The following is a 20,348-nucleotide window of genomic DNA, read 5'->3' as shown; positions in this document are numbered from 1 at the left end:
AAACAATAGTGTAGCAGTCATTTTGATTGGCTGAAAAGATACAGGGTTGAGAGTACCATAAAATCCTCTTGGGATTTCACAATGTCATATGGCACTCTTGGGACTAGAAAGGTTAATCCCCACCATCAATGGTACCAATAATTATATGGACAATATCAACTCACTGATCACTTTATTAGAAACACCTGTACACCTACTTCGTGTGATTATCTAATCAGCCAATTGTGTGGCAGCAGTGCAATGCAGAAAGCCATGTATATACGGATCAGGAGCTTCAGTTAATGTTCACATTACCATCAATTATCAAAAATTTGATGACTTTGAAAAAAAGTGACTTTGACCATGGAATGATTGTTGGTTGATTTTTACAGAACAGTCCCTGGAGTTTGCAGAGAATGGTGCAAAAAATTCTAAATTAAAAAATAAAAAACATCCAGTGAGCAGCTGTTCTGCAGGCAGAAAACCATTGTTAATGAGATAGGTCTGAGGAGAATGGCCAGACTGATCAAAGCTGACAGGAAGGTGACAGCCATGCAAATAACTACACATTACAACAGTGGTATGCAAAAGAGCATCTCTGAACACACAACACATCAAACCTCTACGTGGATAGGCTACACTTAATAAGTCTGAAAGATTAGTCAAATAAAGTGCTCACTGAGTGTATACATTTCATATTATAGTTTAAATAAATTAAAATAGTCTTGTTAGCTGGATGATATGCCCAGAACCCTTACATCCCCTTACCTGATCCTGCCACAGACTCAAATACATCTTTTATACGTTTTCCAATACGTTTCTTCACAGCAAGATTGAGAAACAAATTTCACCGTTCCTCACATCGGATGTGGAAAAACACAATGTCCGCCATTGTTTACAACTACCCGTTTGCCTCAAAATAGCTTCAGTACTTTTAACAATGAAGCAATGGGTTATTGCTGTAGAAATGATGACAGATAGTCTGCATTCTGAAAACTCGACTAATACACACAACCTTCCGCTGCCGCCGTCAGAATTGCCTGCTGAATGGCCTCTTCCACTTCATTCTCTGCGGGTACTGTAAGTTGGCCACCCTGTGTGTGTGCTTGGGGCTGTGCAAGATGGCGTTTTGTCATTTCATAGAGCCCCTGCTGATATACCTGACCCCAGAGCCATTTTACCTGTCAACAAGTGAATTACCCTCTCCCTTCGTTACCCACCGCTGCATGGCTTTCATTAAGCCTCCAAGCTGCGCTCGCTAAACTATTTTGTGTGTGAGCGAGTGTGACGAACTCCAGGTACAATTTTGGAATCGGGCGTTCATCTAAGATCAGACTTTTTTTTATACATGTTAAAGTTTCGCCACAGGATAGTGGGGTTATCAGTGACTTCTGTAATCTGTCAACTGTGTTCTTTCTGGTGGACAGCTTATGTTTGACGTTATAAGCAAGCTATAGCTTTTATTTATTTATTTTTTGGGAAAATAACACGCTTCTGTAACTTAAAAAAAAAAATTTAGAGTACATTTGACTCTTGGAAAATGTAAGGGTAATTTTTTTTATTGATTCTTAATTGACAATGTGTGTTAACATAAAGACAATCACAGTATTACAAATAACCTTTTAGTGATAATCCTTAGGGCTGCCTTTCAGAACAGATGACATTTTCCAGCTTGGGTTAAGAAAAGGGGGGTGATTAAAGGGGTTTAATGCATTCGGCAAGTTACCTGAAAAGTTTGGCCGAAAATCTGGTTGCCTCTACTGGGAAGCTGCATCTGGGCCATAAGTAGAGTCCTGGAGATGTGTTCTCTAACCTTATCACAAACTATAGTAAAAGACTCACTGCTGTCATCTTTGCCAGGGGTGTTAAATAATTAAATGAAATACTAAGTATTAAACCAAGGGTGCCAATAATTGTGTTGTTTTTGGGGGAAATATATATCTTTCTTGAAAAATGGAAGACTTGATTGATTCCATTGACTCTGTAATAAAATACACTACACATGCTGGACAAGAAAACCTATAATAACTATAATTTTTTTAGTTTTTTGCACATAATTGCCAATAATTCTGGAGCCCAGTGTAAACAATGTACAATATCCTTTCATGTGTTAAAAGAAAACTAACAAACTTTTGTTTGTTAACAAAATTAGTTTCTATCCAAATTAGAGGGTGGGGGAATCTTTAATAATTTGTCGCAGAGCAGGTCCTGAAAGATTTTCCAATTTCTATTCCTCCTCATGCCCTGCAGAAATCCCTTTTTTCTGCTTTTTAAATCTTCTTTAAAAAGCTATTTAGATTTCCATTTCCCCTACAGGTGTTTTTGTCTAATTCTGCGTTGGCTGAACTAATATTGCCGCTTTGATAGTCGGCGAGCGCTCTTTCCGGCGCATTAATCTGCAGATGTAAATTAATCCTCTGCACTCCGTACCCCATCGCACCGCACTGCACCCCTGCACCTCAGCTTTCTTCCGGATCGACCGGAATCAATCTCCGGCTGCCTCCGCGCCTCCCGGGACAGTTGTAGGCTTGTTTCCCCCTCTGTGCCGGTAATTAGGTTTCCCGAATTCCTGGGCACACCCCATCGGCTAGGTTGACAAAACTAATTGCTACTGATAACATACATTCTACGGGAAACATGGCCACCGCCAGGAAAAAGGAAAATCCTTTTCTGGATGTCAGATAAGAGGCAGGCTCTTCACTGTAAGAAATGAGCTGAGAGTCTTGGGCGTTTTGGGTTGGTAGTGGAAGGAGGTATAAAGGAGTCTGATGGAGCCAGTTAAGAGATGGTCGTGTTTCTGGAGCAGAAAGAACACCCGGGGCTGGCTGCGGACAGGGAGAGAGAGGCTTAGCTAAAAGCTTTGTCAGTTGAGCAGGCCTGAATCTTCCCACACCGTTTATTTAAAAACCTTTCCATACGCCCTGTGTTGCCAGTGTGATTTGTAGGCATATGCCTCTAAGGAAAGTACTCTCAGGTAAAATTTGAAATTAGAGTTTCATCGCAAATCGCTGTCAATGCCAAATTATTTTGACCAAGTGTTAAAACATCTATGACTGATGGAGCTATCAGGCTCAGAATATTTAACATCTATAACAACATTATTCCACAGTCAGAGATACATGAATACAAACCGTGATAAACTACAATAAACGTCACTTCCGCTTTTATTGCAATATATCCACACAGTGATCTAGCAAATAAGTAATCATTTTGACAGTTTGGATAATACGGCGGTGTTGTCACAGCTCCTAAGAAAGCAAGGAAGGTCGGTAGAGCACCGTGAATGAGAAAAACTGATTTGGGGGGGATGCAAGATGGTTGACAGACTGACTGAGTGAATTACCTACTGACTGATTGACTGACTGACAGCCCTACTGACTGACTGGCTGGCTGAGTGACTGACTGGCTGACTGGCTGACTGACTGGCTGGCTGGCTGGCTGTCTGGCTGACTGACCTGCTGACTCACTGACTGACTGGCTGGCTGACTGACTGACTGACCTACAGACTAACTGACTGACTGAATAACCGACTGACTGGCTGACTGACCTACTGGCTGACTGACTGACGCTGATTTGATAGAAAAACCCAAGACATGCTTCAGGATCAGTTTTCAGTCTGCTTGAGATGAATTCACCCAAACAACGCCAGATTCCTGTCAAAGATGAAGCAGCAAGGAAGAATGGAAACAAATTCACGATTGACAGAAAATCATCCCAGGAAGGTTTGCAAAGGAATCTTTATCAAGGCACTTGGTGAGATGGATTTTTTATCCTGAGATAAAAAATATAGCTTAAAAACCCCTTTTAGATTTCCCTTATAATAGGATCCTGATGCATAAAGGTGTTTGGAAAGTAAGTCGGTTGTCATATATTTTATTGCATGTGTAGATTTTGTAGTATTTTGCTATAGAGTTCTGTCAAAACAGTATTATTATTCTTTTTTTAAAGCATTTTGAGATGAAACTCATTCATTAATTTGAAGTGAGAGATGACTTAATGCAAATAACATTCTTTTTTAGGCATTTGGTAAACCTAAATTGTACTCAACTGTGTGTTAAGTAAATGTTGCTATACAAATAATTATTTAAAAATACTGCTACCATCATTTGCAATATTGAGTTTGACTCACAATTTTGTTGCCAGGCAATACACGTGTGAAGTGACGCAAATATTAGTCATACGTGTACACTACAAATCGACTGTAGCTACATATACATGTGTAAATGCATGCTGTATGTATAATTCAGTTGGTCACAATACAGTAACTGTCACTGATCGTGTTACACAGGAAGTGAAAAAGCCCCATGCTACATACAGTAGCAGGTACCCTGGAGAGCTGCAGAGCCTGCTGGATTCTGTTTTCACCTCAAAATCAGAAAACCGATTCAGACCCGAGATACCAGATGCGCTGACTGTGCAATCAGCTGCTTTAATTGACCAATTAAGTGCTGAGTTACAACAAAAACCTGGCCGCCCTGCAGCTCCCCGGGACCAGGTTGAGTACCGTCTCTGTACAGAATGCTGTCTGTAAGCTGTTTCAGAAGGACTTTGACGAGGCCTTTGATGCAAATCGAAGGTGAACATCCGCCCGAAACCCATCTAGGGTAATTCCCGAAGCGCAGGGCGGTCCGCTCTGTAATCTCCGCAGGATAGAACGGTCGGCATTACACCTCCTCCCCAATAACCAAGGTCACCGTGACAACGCAACGTCCCTCGTTCGGTTATGCAGAGGCTCAGCGATTCACCGGGACGGAGAATCCCACGGCTATATCAATCCCAGAGATGGGACAGGGAGCAGTGCCTGCTGGGAAGGGACGTGGGATTACCGACGACCCGCCTCATTAGGAGGGCGCCGCTTTGAAAGACATCGCCCGGCGCTTCCTATTATCCAAAACAAAACGAGGCTTAGAGAGAACGGCACCACATAAACAGGAAAAGCCTCAGAGATGCAGACCAGCGCAAGCAGGAACACCGAGCTTATGTCGCCTCGCGTTATCAATATCTATGTGAAATACATTTTCGAGGGGGTACGGTCTACGTAATTATTTTTGAGCTGAGTTGAAAGCAAACTCATGCGATTTATAATGACAAGAAGGAAGAAAAATAATGGCATTTCCAGGGATAGCGGAAGTAGGGGATCAGAACAGTACATGTATGTTAAGACGCTATTATTCCAGACTTGATACGTCATTTTCCCAGTACAAGCATAGGTATAAAGCACTTCCCTTACACACAAAAACCTGCATAGTCTATCGCCCTACTGAATGATCTGAATGAAGAGTTAACCTTTCCCCCCATTTTCTCCCACATATATGTACGGGATAATCTACTCTGCTCTCGTGGAATAATGACCATAGTGGAACCACCCCCCCATCCACTTTGCATGCGCGCGCAACACACGTTAGCCACCACCTAGTGACACCCTAGCTTTTGGGTATTACTTTTTGAATGATGAGCATTTGTTTGAGAACCGTTTTCCAACCACCCTAACTCTAAAATCCAACTGGCATTTCTACAGTCAATCCGCATTTGCTATGCAAATTAAGATGTCTGCTTCATTGAGCCTTTGTAAGGGTTCATCTGGGTCTTTGTCCCTCATGTCTCCCTGTCTCATTAGAGTTCATTGTTAACTCTTTGTCATAATTAGATTATTAGTTCCCTTATTCTGCACAGGTTTAGTTAATTTAGGTTATTGCCTGCATGTGTGTTGTGGTGTATACGTGTATGTTCCCTGCTCCTATTGTTCCTGGCTTTGTTTGAACTAACCCCAGTTCGCCACCAGCCCCTCATGTTTGTGTTAATATCTTTAGATTTCTGACTATTCTGTTCCCCCCTGTTTTCCCAGGTTTTTGCCTTTGTGGATTAGTTTTTTGTTTTGGACCATGCTTTGAAGATTATTGGATTTGACCTCACTCCTGAACTCCTTGTGTTCCTGCACTTGGGTCCACTCTCCTGAGTGCCCCCGCCTGACACCATTGTGATGTCACGATGTCCTCTGCCCTCTGACCTCTAGCAGCTGAATTCTTGCCTCTGCAGAGTTCATATAGAGTTCATAACTAACTTGATACATGAGGTGCTTCATACACTGCCATGATGCAAGGTTGAGTCTAGATCCCATGGGTTATAGCATGGAAGAATGGTCGGCATCACCTGATTGGGCTTTACGCTGGTCAATTCGCAAAGCCGGTTTGTGCGAGCGCTACGCTCTATGCTGCCAGCCATTGTTTGAACCAAACTGCACATAGCCTTCATCTAGCAGTTAAAACAAAATGAATAGACATTTTTAAACCACCAAAGGAATTATATCACCCCTGCCAAATACAGGTCTTAAATAATAACGTATGTGGTCACGTGGTAGTCTCTTGTTAGCAACAGCTTCCCAACCACACGGTCACATTACTGTATGCTGAGATGGATCGTGTACATGTCAAACCAAGTTTTTATGAAAATGGAAGGAATTACACTTTACACACGTATAAAAACCAAAGCTGATCTGGAACTAATTTCTTATTTATTCCTCATGAAAGTTGCACTACTGTAATACTAACAGTGGTACAAACACTACACTAACAAGAGACTAGTACGGGACATTCATCTAAATAAAGAATTGAAAACCACATAACTCGCTAGTCTTTCAGACCCTCCCTGGTGTGTGTGCTGTATGCAGCACTGATTGACGTGCCTCTTAAGAGTGTGTGAGCCCAGGTTGAGGGGAAACCGTTTATCAGGTGCACAGACACTATGGCAGCATTCCTATGAAACAAGGCCAAACTGCCTTATTCCCACAACTAAATAACAAGCGTATATCTTTATCGGTGGTTCTAAACAGTTACGACCTGCAGCCTCTACCCAGGAAGAGGCACGATGACGTGTATTGATTACAGATAACGTGTACTGATTATAGCCGTACAAATATGACCAGTGCCTCAACTCCCCGTGCTCACGCACCAGACTGGTCTGCTAGCTCTGACTTAAATGTCCTACCCCAAGTCTCACCCCTTGTGTTTGAAAGATGGATTAAGGAAGTTTTATACTGTATCAAACTTGAGAAAATTTGATTCTCTCTTATAGGCTCCTTTAAAACCTTTGACAAAACATGAAGAACTTTTTTGGATAACAGACAGTTTCACACTTTTGGGGAAGAAATGGGATCTAAGTGTCTTTGACCTGGAATGATTGTTGGTGCCAGACAGGGTGGTTTGAGTATCTCACAAACTGCTGATCTACTGGGATTTTCATGCACAACAGTCACTAGAGTTAAAAAGCAAAAAATCCAAAAAACATCCAGTGAGCAGCAGTTCTGCGGGCAAAAATGCATTGTTAATGAGAGAGGTCAGAGGATGTCAGACTCGTCAAAGATGACAGGACGGTGACAGTAACACAAATAACTATGCATTACAGTGGTATGCAGAAGAGCATCTCTGAACGAACACACAATGCTTTAAACCTCTAAGTGGATAGACTACAGCAGCAGAAGATCAATAAATCTAAAAAATAAGTCTAATAAATGCCTAATAAAGTTCTTGCTGACTGTATATTTCTGTTCAGCCCTTTCAGATTGATTAATCTCCACATGATTCAGCATCACCTGCCTTGCTTCACTGATTATTAATTATTACCACAGCTCTTGTTTTCGTAATCTCAACGGTACATATTTAAGCTTTGGCATGACGTCATTCGAAAAAACACAAGTCAAGTCTAAATGAGAATGACTCAGGCAATGGCAGGACTACTACCTTTCAGAAACATCTGTGGCAACTTGTGAGATGATGAGTATGTGTTTTGTGTTCCCATTTTCCATCGCCTTTGAAGTTGAGGGAAAAAAATCACCCTGTTTCTTGAAGTGCCTAGAGAGTTTCTGCTTATTTATTTTGGTTGTCATGTGTACTGAGTGCAGCTTGATTTGTTTTCATAAGCTTATCTCCTTTGACGGTTTTTAGAAGACTTTTCTGCTTGGCAAATCTAGTCTTCCAATTAAGAATCGTCATACCACCATCCGCCACTCCACCATCATCTTAAAGACAGACTTTGCAATTAAATATGGGAGGTTGAGCACCAAGAGAAATCTAATGGATTCTTGTGACTGGCTGATTTGTATAAGAGTAGTGCATACTCCTTCAGTTAAGAAGCAGAGAAGATGGAAGGAATGCAGCTGAATACTTGGCGAGCCTAAAAAGTCTGCGTTATTATGTTGTGAGGAGTCAGTCTGCAGCAGCAGAGCTAAAAATAGACTTCAGACAAAGTTGAGCACACATTCAGCTCTGAATAGCTCACAGCCTGTGTGAGAGTTGCCACTGTAACTAAGAATATGCCTTCGAGTTGTGTCTAATTGTTTGCTGAATAAAAAATAGATTTCCCCCTCTCACTCGGCAACTCATGTTGGCTTTGTGTTCTTTCACCACATATCTACTTCAGAAATGAATGGGAAATCGAGACAGTCAAATTTCAATCTGTCACAACGCTGTTTAAAATGGACAACAGTGGGGCCGATGAAACGGAGGGTGAGCCTCCGACAAAGGGTCTGGGAGAGGGGTGTCCTGGGATGAGAGCCAGACCTTTCGGCGTCAATGATGGCTCTTCATCCTGGAGATGTGGCATAATAGGGTGACGTGCGCCCTTCTCCAAGTTCTCCGGGCTCTGGACACTAGAGGCTGGGCAGAGGGAGTCTCCATCTCCTTCTCTTATTCCTGAAATAGAAGGGGCTGGTACCCCAAACTGGAATTGGTAGATCCCCCTGTGGAGGAGACAGGGAGTTGTAAGCATATTCGATCCATGGCAGGCAGTTATACGCAGTGCAACCCCTTCCCATGCTTCTGGTTCCGCCACTGGGTCTGCCCATTGGTCTCTGGGTGAAACCTGGAGGACAGGTTAGGTGTGACTCTGATCAAATTGCAGAAGGCCTGAGAATCTGCTGCTGAACTGGGGCCCCGTGTCAGAAACGACCTCCTGGGGGAGACCATGGAGGCGGAACATGTGCAGGACCAGTAGTTCCGCTGTCTCCTTGGCGGAAGGGTGTTTGGGCAACGGCACAAAATGTACTGCCTTGGAAAAGAGGACCACTGTGTTCCCCTGAAGTAGGTAATCCCATCACAAAGTCCATCATGATGTGGGACCAGGGATGATGAGGCACACCTCAGGGATTGGAGTAGGCCACTGGGGCGTTGGTTGCGCATTTTGGAGCGGGTGCACGTGTTGCATGTCACGACAAATTCAGCGGTGTCCCTCCTCACGGTTGCCCAACAGGAATGGAGGGATGGCAGGGCGCAGGTGGGTCCAGGGTGGCATGTCTGCTGGGAGGCATGAGCTCAGCACACTTGGGAGCTGGCTTCCGGAACGTAGAGGCGACCCTTCGGGGTGTCATCTCGCTGGAGAAGGACAGAAAGGTGGCAGTGGCGGGGTCCCCTGACTCCCAGCACGTCGTTCCCCAGGCACGAGCCTCCGCAGAGAGCAGGGTGATAACGGAGGCAATCTTGGACCTCAAAGAGGATTGAAGAGGGCTGAAGCTCGAGAACCAGGGAACACTGAGCGAGGGAGGCGCAGCAGGAACCAGGCTCTCCAGAGTACCGGTCAGGCGGGGGCAGACGGGGTTCTGGAACCCCTCGGGACACAGCCGCGGCCTGGACCTGGAGCACGGCGGTGCCGACAACATGGGCGGCAGTTGCGGAGTCTCGGACCAGCAGTGCCACGATGTCATCCGTTCCCGAGAGGGTGTGTACAGATGGTTGGAGCAACTGCAGCTCTGTGTCGTGCTATCCCAGCCGACTGCTCTGATACCAGAGGGCCTCGGAAGCCTTTCATGGGTCTGCTGGTTCAGTAGTGGTCAGATCCTTCTGTTGCAGGAACCAATCATAACCACACACAGACACCAAGTAGCAAATGTAGCAAATAACAGGCTTTAATTGAAGCCCAGCAAGCAGAGAAATGCATGATAGGCAGCAATGTAGAGGCAGAGAGTAAAAGTCCAAGCAACCAGAGCAATGCGGAGAAGGCAGGGCCAAGTCCAGGAACAGGTAGAAGTCGGAACCAGGAGATCAATCAGCGGGGCTGGAGAACAGGAGGGTGGAGGACTGGAGTAGGGCTTGAATGGACATGGGTAAGGCAGGTATGAGGACAGGAGCAGGGCGGGACAACACTGGACTGGAGATAGGAACTCGGGAAACAGGTAAGGAGCAGGCAGAAATAACGCTGGAAAGTACAGGACACAACTATGAATCCTGGGCACAAGATGTTCTGGCTCAGAACAGAGAAACAGGTAGGCTTATATGCAACACTAATGACGAGACAACAACAAACAGGTGAGATGATTACAACAGAGGAAAGACATATCAGGTGCACGGGCGTGGACAGGTAATCGGGGAAAAGGGAAAACATGAAACAATACAAACACAGAAGACACAGAAACAGAAGCACTGTACAGTATGTTATAATTTAAAACAAGAATAATATGTAACCATTATACTAATCAACATCACTGAGGGAGAGACATTATTATTCTTATTATTGTTTTTCAATGTGGTATTGTTTAGCATATGGTTCTTGTGAAATGTGACAAGACTAATAATGATTATCGATAATAATAACAACAATTTTACATATATGTAAAGAAAATAAAGTGTAACATGACGGCATCTGTACCTTGCTGTACGTATCAGAAGCCTGGCATTTCCCATAATGTCCTGACAAAGCCTGGGGAATTATAGAAGGCTCGTAGCCTTCACACAGCCCCACGGTTATGAGGTCTTAGAGGGATTGGTGGGGATTGACAGCACTTTAGCCATTGTTTGTACATTTTTCATGCCGTTCCGTGGGAACACCTTCGGTGAGGGCATAATCGGCAGACGGCGCACGCAGGCGCGTGCGTAGGGCACAGCTTGATCTTAAACACTTCTGCCGTGAGAGCGGCAGGGGCGTGGCAGCGCAGCAGAGCCGTTTAGCCGAACGCCGCGCCTCCCAGACAGAGGGGTCTGTGCACAGAACATTCTGGAACGTTTGCAGGCCTGCAGGTAATGATCAGCTAAGTAATCACTGTCGGTTCTGAAGGTATTGTTTGAACGCTGGTTGCTATGGTTACTGAATAAGCATTTCTCTCTGCCTCTCCCCACCTCTCCATGCCTCTCTCACTCTCTCTCTCTCTGCCCCCCTCTCTCTCTTTCTGCCCCATTTATCACAGCTTATACGGCTGGCTCTATTTTTGCAATAAAAAAAGGGCATTTCCCTCTTTTCTCCTCATGCTGAACTGCACATACGAGCAGCAGAGCTACATCCCACATGGGGCGGCTGTTTATTTAGCTGTTTATCATGTTCCTTACTCTCCTGCTTCCCAACCACCATCCTCCCCCACTCCTCCCACAGCAACAAAAAATGTTTCCGCAATTTTGCAGTCGGAGCCTGACCACCTCGGTACACCTGTAGTCTTTCTTATCGCTATATAATTTGGGCTTACAGCAACTGCAGTGAATGAAAACGGCCTCAGCACTTGGGCGATGATGCATCTTTGCGTGCCTTTTCATTGCGATTATATTGGCCCGCATGCCGGCACCCAACCAGTGAGCCCCTAATACTGACTTCATTAAACATGTACGGCACCTGCGCACAGACATGCAACAGCAGAATATCAGGCACCGCTGCAAGCGCTCAACACAAATATTGCACATCTCCGTTTCATTCGATAGCAGCTGCAGGGCTTTCAGTGAGCCAATAACCAGAATTGAGTCAGGGATATTGCTTAATCTTCAGAGAACGGGAGAATATCAACAACCAACAAATAAATTTGAGTCCGCGGCGCTATAAGAGTTCCATCTCAGACGGGCAAAGGCGAGATTGTTGACGTTCCAGAATCGCAGGGAATCCAATCAGATATCCTGTGGGAAAGCTGATCTGTAGGAGCCTCTGACACTGCATTATGGGATGTGTAGCTGAGGAGAATGAGGCAGGATCTCTATACCTGATTGTTCTAGAGAGAGGTCACTTCAGTTGTCAATCATATGATGAAGGGCATGTTTTCATTACCTGTGGAGACAATCCATGACTCCCACTGGGTTGCAATATGGAGCAATTTATGTCTTTGTGCTTTTTTTGAGCGATCAGTCTGACATAAACCCCATGTTTATCCAAGTGCATTTTTCATGAAATGTTGTGTATTTTCAACACTCAGCACTGTAAGCAATTTGGAGAAATGTCCTTGTGTTCTTTATCGATTAAAGTATTTTTTAAATTACAATATCAACATCGTTATAAACATCTTCCTGAGTGAGTGCTAAGGTCACCAGTTCTAAAAGTTATAGGGTGATGGTAGTTTTGGAATTGTTATGGTAGCAAATCTTCAGATACAGTATGTGACACAGTTAACTTATCAAACAGTTGTGTACATATTGAAAACGTGGAGGCAATTCTATAACTTATAACAAGCTTAGATGACAAGGCTGTAGACCATTTAAAAGTCTTACTTTAACTGATTGCAGTGAACCTCTCTGGCCTTTACATGGACAATTTAAATTTACGCTGTCTGAATAAATAAGATGACTCACCTTGTACCTCTTATGCGTTTAAAATACTGATATCATGTCATGAAAAATGTTACCCAAATTGTTGCTCGACTTTGACTTCTGCCATGCACTCACTGTTCCAATTAGGGCTGTCAGATGTAGAATGGACATTCAATGGAGTCTCTGACGAGCCACGATACTGCAGTCCGTAATTCTTTGCGACTACAGCTGCACTGGTGACATCTCTTGCACTTGCTGCTATATTTTTGAGGGGTTGGAGCCCATTAAGTAGTACTGTTCATTTTCTGAGGCTCTCTGCTTGCACACTGCAGCTGAGTCCTCCTGGAAGTCCTTGTGAAGTTGCTACAGTGCGTGCCCTCAAAGCTCCAAATTCGACAGTAAATACCCACAGGCCATGTTCCATGCTCCAATGTCCAATGTCATCCTTTTTCTTTTTCACGCAAGTCATCATTTTGTGACCTTATTCAATGGAACTTCGGCTACGGACACAATCCCATTCATAATACAGCTGACTTGGTTTTTAGATGGCCTCATGGGCTGACTTTCATTTCATATTTCCCTTAAATACAAAATTAGGCTAAGCACTAGGCATCTTTAGAAGTCAGCCATGCACAGTACAGGGCCTGATGAGAAGAGAATGGGGGAAACACTGAGGAAACAAGGTTCATATTCCATGTAGACATTTTCAGTTTACCTCAACCATGTTGCCTTGCTTTACAGTTTGGTGAGATCCACCCCATTTAGACAAATGACACTGACAATAGCAGGGCATTGTCGAGAGTAATGTTATGAAAAACAGACTTGTGCAATTGAGCATACAGCTGTACAGCTAACCTTTACTGAATGCCAGACCTTTGTTCTGTTTGAGTGATGTGTAGGGAAACAATGGATGCGAGAGTATCCAAGGGATACATGAAAAAGTCTGTTGTTCATATTAATCAGCCAGCTCATTGCAGTGACAAATTGTTCAGAAAAACATATTCTCCTGCATAGCCCTCGATGCCATCATATTTATTCCTAATCCCAATAAAGTAAATAATACACATAATATTTAACAGTTAAAACTCTTTTTTTAAATATATATATGTTTTGCTCACATAACATATATGCTATCATAGCTGCAAAATAATATTCATTTTTACACTTTACAGCTTTACAATAGACAGAAAACGTTAGGCACATCCCTGTGCCTGTTTTTGGCTGCCTGCAGCCGAACAGGAGTGTCTCACATTGTCACAGCTTCACAAACCTTTGCTAGCATCTTGCATTACATCTCGGTAAACAAAAGACCGAGCAGTGCGGTATCTGTGTTCATTAGCATGGCTAGTGTCGGTAGAGAGAGGTCTGAACTGCAAAGGATCCACTGTAGCAAATATACAGTCTATAGCAGGAACAGCATAACAAGAACACCGCAATAAATGTTTGAAAAGTCGATTTGGAAAGCAAACTCAATCCCAGGGGAAACAATTAGTGATCTTAAAGAAAGTCTTGCTAACTTCAGTACACTGAGAGACGTCTAAGAATCTGTTATTCGAAATGGACCAGTGATCACAAGGAAAAATATAAGTGAGTCGCATCTTAACATTGATCCTAATGACACTTTGAATCATATGCTTACAGTTAGTTGATGTCATGCCATCTATGGCTGAGTGCTTCTCAATAAAGATAAGGCTAAAGACTCTGATGTTTCAACGTTCTGTTTTTATCTGTGAAGTTTTGTTGTAAATGGTAATTTTTTTATTTTAAGGTGTACAGGCAAATGAGTCTCCCTGAAAATAGATCGGGCCTTAGTGTCCCCATCAAAATCAAGGAAAAGATGGGTTCAATGGTATACCGGGATAAAAGCCTGGATCGCTGATAAGAAGATTGGTTGCAAAATTGACATGGCAGCGCGATAATGATCCGCTGTACTTCCATATCTCCAAAGAAACGAACGCAAAGTCAATACTTCTGACTGGCCGGCATAACCCCCAGACCTCAATCCATTAAATCATGCATGGTTTATTTTAAACCTGAGAAGGCTACTACCGAACGAATGTAACCCCTGAAAGATTTGGAGACGTCAGAAATCCTTATGGAGAAGTGGGCCAACCTTAATAACCGCAACAGGAAGAATCAAATGTCCATGTACAGAACACTGAGCAGGGAATTAGTTGATTGTGTATTTGTATGTATAGTGCAGCACTGTCAATAAGCGGTGTGCAGGTAATGCTAATATAGCTTCAGCTTCAATGATCACACACACACACATTTCCCATCAACTAATCACATTCATTACATTACATTAATGCCATTATCCAGAGCGACATACAGTTGATTAGACTAAGCAGGAGACAATCCTCCCCTGGAGCAATGCACTGTTAAAGGCCTTGCTCAAGGGCCCAACGACTGTGTGGATCTTATTGTGGCTACACCGGGATTAGAACCACCAACTTTGTGTGTCCCAGTCATTTTACCTTAACCACTACGCCACAGGCCGCCCAATGTGTGGTTAGTTGCGTTATTGTCATCTTCCTGTCAGCTTTGGCCAGTCTGGTCCTTCTCTGACCTCTCAGCAACAAGGCGTTTTTGCCTGGATGTTATTACTGCTGCTCCCTGGATGTTTTTTCTTTTTGGTACCATTCTCTGCAATCACTAGGGACTGTTGTGCATGAAATTCCCAGTAGATTCTGAGATACCCAAACCACCCTGTCTAGCACCGACAATCATTCCAGGGTCAAAATCACGGACTGTAAATCACATTTCTTCCACATTCTGACATTTGGTCTGAACAACAGCTGAACCTCTTGACCATGTCTGCATGCTTATATGCATTTAAAGGACATGGCTGACTCTTGGATGGCATATCCAGCAAAAACACTTACAGTACGCACTGTCTGGATGTCCTGGCTCAGCCAAGATCAAATGTTGGCGCAGCGTTCTGCAAAGCAGAAAATAAGTGTAAGAGTATTTTACACTTTGTTGCTCAATAGTGACACCTCTGGTTGCTTTGGATGCCTGCGATCTGTTGCGGCAGCAGTACCCTCTGACCCAGTGGCTGCAGTGCGATAAGAAGTGATGATTGGTGTTCGGAGAATTGGCTTGCTAGTCTGTGCTCTCCCAAATTTGGACCTTGTAGTGATGTGGAACAGGATCACAACTGTAATCAGTCATTCCAAATTAGAATAACTGCACTGAATAGTTCCTCTTATTGTTTAATGTAGTGTGGAGGAGGTCAGATCTACTGTACCATAGAAATTACACACTGCAGAGCCACACCACGTTTGCACACATGGTGGACCTCGGGGAGTGGATAACAATGCTAAAACCATTCGAGTTCAGTAATCAGTGTATTTGTAAAAGGCATAAATGCTAAAAAAAAATAAAAAAAAGATTCTGCCTTCTTGCTGATCAGCTAGTCTGCAGCCAGACAGCAGACTGCCTTGTATGCACTGACGGCTTCTTTGCCTGGTTTCCATTCTGCAAGGACAGGGTAAGTGGGTGTTAAGGTGTAGTGTTACGCCCCTGAATAAGGGGAGAAATAATCACGAGAGTGATAAGAGTGGTGTTTCCTTCAGTAATGTTTTACTGTAATCACAGACAACATATATACATTCAATTACAAAATAACATTTACATTTCAATTCAGATGTGGTAGCATACAATACATATTCTTTCTTAATCACAACAAAAATATATCTCAAATAAACTTTGTTTCTTTATAAAGCATCTTTGGTTATATTTAATAAAAATAGAATATAATATTTCTTTTTATCAGGTTACTTGGCTTCAAACCATCACAGATATCCCTTTTACAGAAAAAAAGGTCAATTTTACCACTGCAATTTACCTGTATACTGAATCTTCATAACTATTCACACATACAATACATTTCAAAATACATTCGCTCAATTATAGTATTCACATGAAACAGATTCATTTACAAAATATATAACTAACAAACGTATGGTTGTATTTCAACATGGCCTGTTATTTTAACACATTTCACTGTTAAACTCGATTACGAATAACGTTACATTGCTACCGTGCACATACACGTTCACAAAATAACATATACACGCGGTCCAGCCACGGGTAGAAACTTTTCTAATGAAGCGGGAGTTTTACTCACATAAAAAAGGTCACTTTAACGTTACCGTTGTTATAGCAGCACGCTCTAGTCGTTGCTTGGCTAGATGGGTTACTGCCTGGTTCTTTTACCAAAAAATCAGAGCTTGCTCGACTGGCATAAAAACGGAAACATTCGGAAACGTTACCTAAAACCCTGTGTTTTCCATGTACTGAACAGTCTGTGAAATAAGTCAACCTAGCCAGCATGTGTAGGCAATTTAACATTACAACGACATAAACCTAGCTAATTTCAGTGGGCATCTTGTTTAGCGAACTAGAAAGATACCGCTCAAAATTAGGGAAAAAACGCGCACACACGAGAAGCAACCACTAGCTTGAAGTAAATTAACGTTGCCGTTTCCCGATTCAAATTTGTACTTCATTCACCGACTAAACCGTATCCCGTGGACACAATCTTGTGCGCGACCGTGGTTTCTACTTCAAAGTGACAGAAACATCACATGCATTTCTACCTACATTCCGAGGTTTGCATTCAGGCCCTTGTTAACTAACTAGCTAAATTAGCTAGCGAAGCTAGACACTCGTTACCATACTTTGCCAAACTTTCCTTTACTTAATCAGAATTCGTATATAAACACTTAAAAACATTCTCAACACGTTAGAATAATTATCATGACACATTTAACAGTGAAATATCATCAACACACCTGAATAAGGGGAGAAATAATCACGAGAGTGATAAGACCAGAGTTTCCTTCGGTAATGTTTTACTGTAACGAAGAAAATACCGCGAATCCCCTAGTATATAGGTGGAGGCCAGAGTAATCGGTTAAAACCACATTAATCCGACCAACGGATCAAGACCACATTGTCGATCACTGATAATACTGTTACATCTTAACTTTTTAACCCTGAAAAATGAAATAAACAATGGATTAAAGAGACTTTTTAGTGTTTTAACCCTTTGTAAACATACCATGAGTTTACTGTTTTTAACCCATTTTAAAACACATTTTATGAATTCTTTCCCATGACCATATGATCTTTTCTTAAACCTCATAACAGCATTCTAATCTTAGTACAGACCATGACATTACAATCTTTTCACATTTGTCAGACCATAAGTATATCATAATTTTAACCTGTCACAGTAGCATAGTCTTCATCGCAGGCATGTGGCTAAATTTAGATCAAGGGGTAACCTTAACCAACCTGCCACCATCCCTCTCCTCATTCATCTACATCTACACACACAAACTCTTAAAGTACACAAAATGGCTGCCTACCTGTATGTCTGTCTATCTTTCTATATCTTCAACTGCACGTTTGCATTCCATTTTTATTTCTTTTTTTGCTTTGCAACGTTACTTTGTTTGTTTCACTCATTTTTTCTCACAATTCGTGTCATCTTGGTTGATTTTAATAGCATGAGTGCAACTCCATAGACATGGATTTTCTATTGTACAGAGGATCTAGAACCGTATGGAACATATTGGGAAAAAGAAAAGGCTCTGGATTAAAGCATGCGTTAAATGCTTAAAACGTAAACCGTACTGTGCAGCATCCATGCATTGGTAACAAGAAGTAACCAGCTATGTAAAGACGTGCAGCTTAGCTCCAGTCCGGCACAAAATGCCGCCTCAACTCTGTTTCATTAAGCTTGGGGGGACACAGGAAGGAGCCATCTCTCCGTGAGGCGAAATGACACCAAGAACCTGAATTGGCTTCCGCTGAAACTTGAGAGGCCTAAGAGCTCTCATCACCACTCATGGTCACTCTGCAGATTGAGCAAAATGGAATGAGAGAAAGCCCTCTTTAAATTGAAGCAGAGATACCTTTGATAACTCTGGGTAGTTGGATGCGGTCCAAATGCTATCTCAGAGGCGGCAGTGGGGAAGGAGGAATGTGTGTTGAGGATGGTGGGGATTGTATGGATGCACAATGTAACTTGGAGCCATTCAAAGCGCTACAATTTTATTAATGCTTGTGCACAGGTATTGTTTTCATTTCGTTTTCATCCTGAGATGGACAGCTTTTACTCTAAATCCATGGTGTCCTGCCATCACTCTTGATGGGCCGAGACTGTGAATTGTACCTTATCCAATCTGTTCTATAGTTCTGATGACCTCCACTGTGCACTTATTGTGCGTCGCTTTGGATAAAAGCATCTGCTGAACAAATTCAATGTAATGTAATGTACTGTACTGGTATGGCCTTGAACCTAGGATGGAGGGAGCTATTATTAATATTATCAAATATATTAATATTACTATTATTATAATATTATTATCATGTGCTCACTGATATGAACCGATAATTGGCTGGTGTGTTGGGAGCAGATTCTTTTGATTGGTTCTAAGAAGTCAGTGATTTTGATAGGTGGCTTTAACCCCACCCACGATATGTAAGCCATTATCTTGCTGTCCTATCATGAGTGTTCAGAGCTAAATCTCAAACAGAAGAGGACTACACAAGACTGTGGCCTTAGGTGCACTGCCGGCTTTATTGAGAGGTGAAAGGGGCATGTTTTTGCCTTGTGTTTGTCTTTTGAAGTCCAGGAAAAGTCACTGCTTTAGGTCACCTCCAGCCTCTTCATCGGGGACACCCCAAATCTGACCACTCTTATTGGAATCTCTGAACCCCAAAGTGAAAGGTCAAAGGTCAGCCAAAGTAATTGCATCTCTCTGCAGTCATCGCTCACCACTAGTTACCAGTGGCCTGAAAGAAATCCAAATCTCTTGTTCTGGCCTACAGGGCAGCAAAAAGCTGCACCCTTTTACCTACAATCTATTATAAATCCTTTAACTCCAACCAGACTACTTCACTCTGTAACCTCACTCTGTTCCTTTCCTAAATAGTCCTCCTCTCAATCACATCACTGTCAGTATGTTGGCTCAGCAAATCCTAAACCCTAAGCTTTTATTCTGGGATGAGCAACCCTATTTATGCTACATTTAACACACCGCCCACCCTTCATTTGCTAATTAAAACGCTGCATCCCCGGTCTCCCTCTTTGACCTACCATAGTGCTTAGCATTATGTTGTAGGCTGGTGTAATTGCTAATGCCGCCATACTGATGACCTGGCATCAATTCTGCTCTGAGGCTAACAGTGCACTTTTGTAAGTCGCCGAAGATAAGAGGCAACGCTTTTGTCAGAGTTGAGCAGGGGCTCAGAAGCCTTTCAGGGAATTTGAATAAAGTCACAGGTGCGTGTGCTGATAGCAAGCCGTTCCCCATTTCCGAGGGCTTTTATTGTTCGCCGGAGTGCGGGAGCCAACGCTTAGATCCGAGATACTCCTGGAAACGTCCGGAAGACTTGTCCTGTCTGGCATGATAAACTGAATGGGGGGTTCGGGGGGTTAGGGCAGAATAAATTATTAGCTTAACCTAAAACAGTTAGCTGTGGTGAGTAAATTCACAATCTGCATTAGACTATTTGTGGGGTGATCAGTTTTATGTGCTTTTGTTAGACATCCATCCCAAGGACCTTTTGTTTTGAACCTGTTCATCTTCTTCCTATGTTGTGAGGCCCTGAAACTGCCATCGACAGCATGTTTAGTGTTGAAATGTATGAATTTTACATGAGCATTTGTATAGCGGCTTTACTGCATGACAGGAGAAAGTGAAAACAGAGCATTCCTGATTTGCATTGATGTGCATGTGTTTATTCTTGTGACTCTTTCAAACAGCAGACTGACAGACTTGGTCAGGCAGTTTAACGTGTAAATGAGATGTGAAGATATTCTCAGAGATCTCATACATCAAGCGCATACATACAAACTGCGGAACC

General features: G+C 42.8%; 1 long non-coding RNA gene across 1 annotated transcript in view; it reads right to left on the bottom strand.

Moving 5' to 3' along the window:
* LOC133138343 (uncharacterized) overlaps positions 1-17,321 on the bottom strand; it is a 30,190-nt gene extending 12,869 nt beyond the window's left edge. The window contains exons 1-2 of the long non-coding RNA XR_009709723.1: positions 17,264-17,321; positions 15,350-15,405 (exon numbers count right to left, since the gene is read on the bottom strand). This is a non-coding gene — a long non-coding RNA (uncharacterized LOC133138343). The remainder of the gene's footprint in view (positions 1-15,349; positions 15,406-17,263) is intronic.
* Between the last annotated feature and the right edge of the window lie 3,027 nt (positions 17,322-20,348).

The sequence above is a fragment of the Conger conger genome, chromosome 10 (genome assembly GCF_963514075.1).
Source record: "Conger conger chromosome 10, fConCon1.1, whole genome shotgun sequence".
NCBI lineage: Eukaryota > Metazoa > Chordata > Actinopteri > Anguilliformes > Congridae > Conger > Conger conger.
Note: the sequence above shows the minus strand (reverse complement) of the source record. Positions and strands in the feature narration are given on the sequence as shown.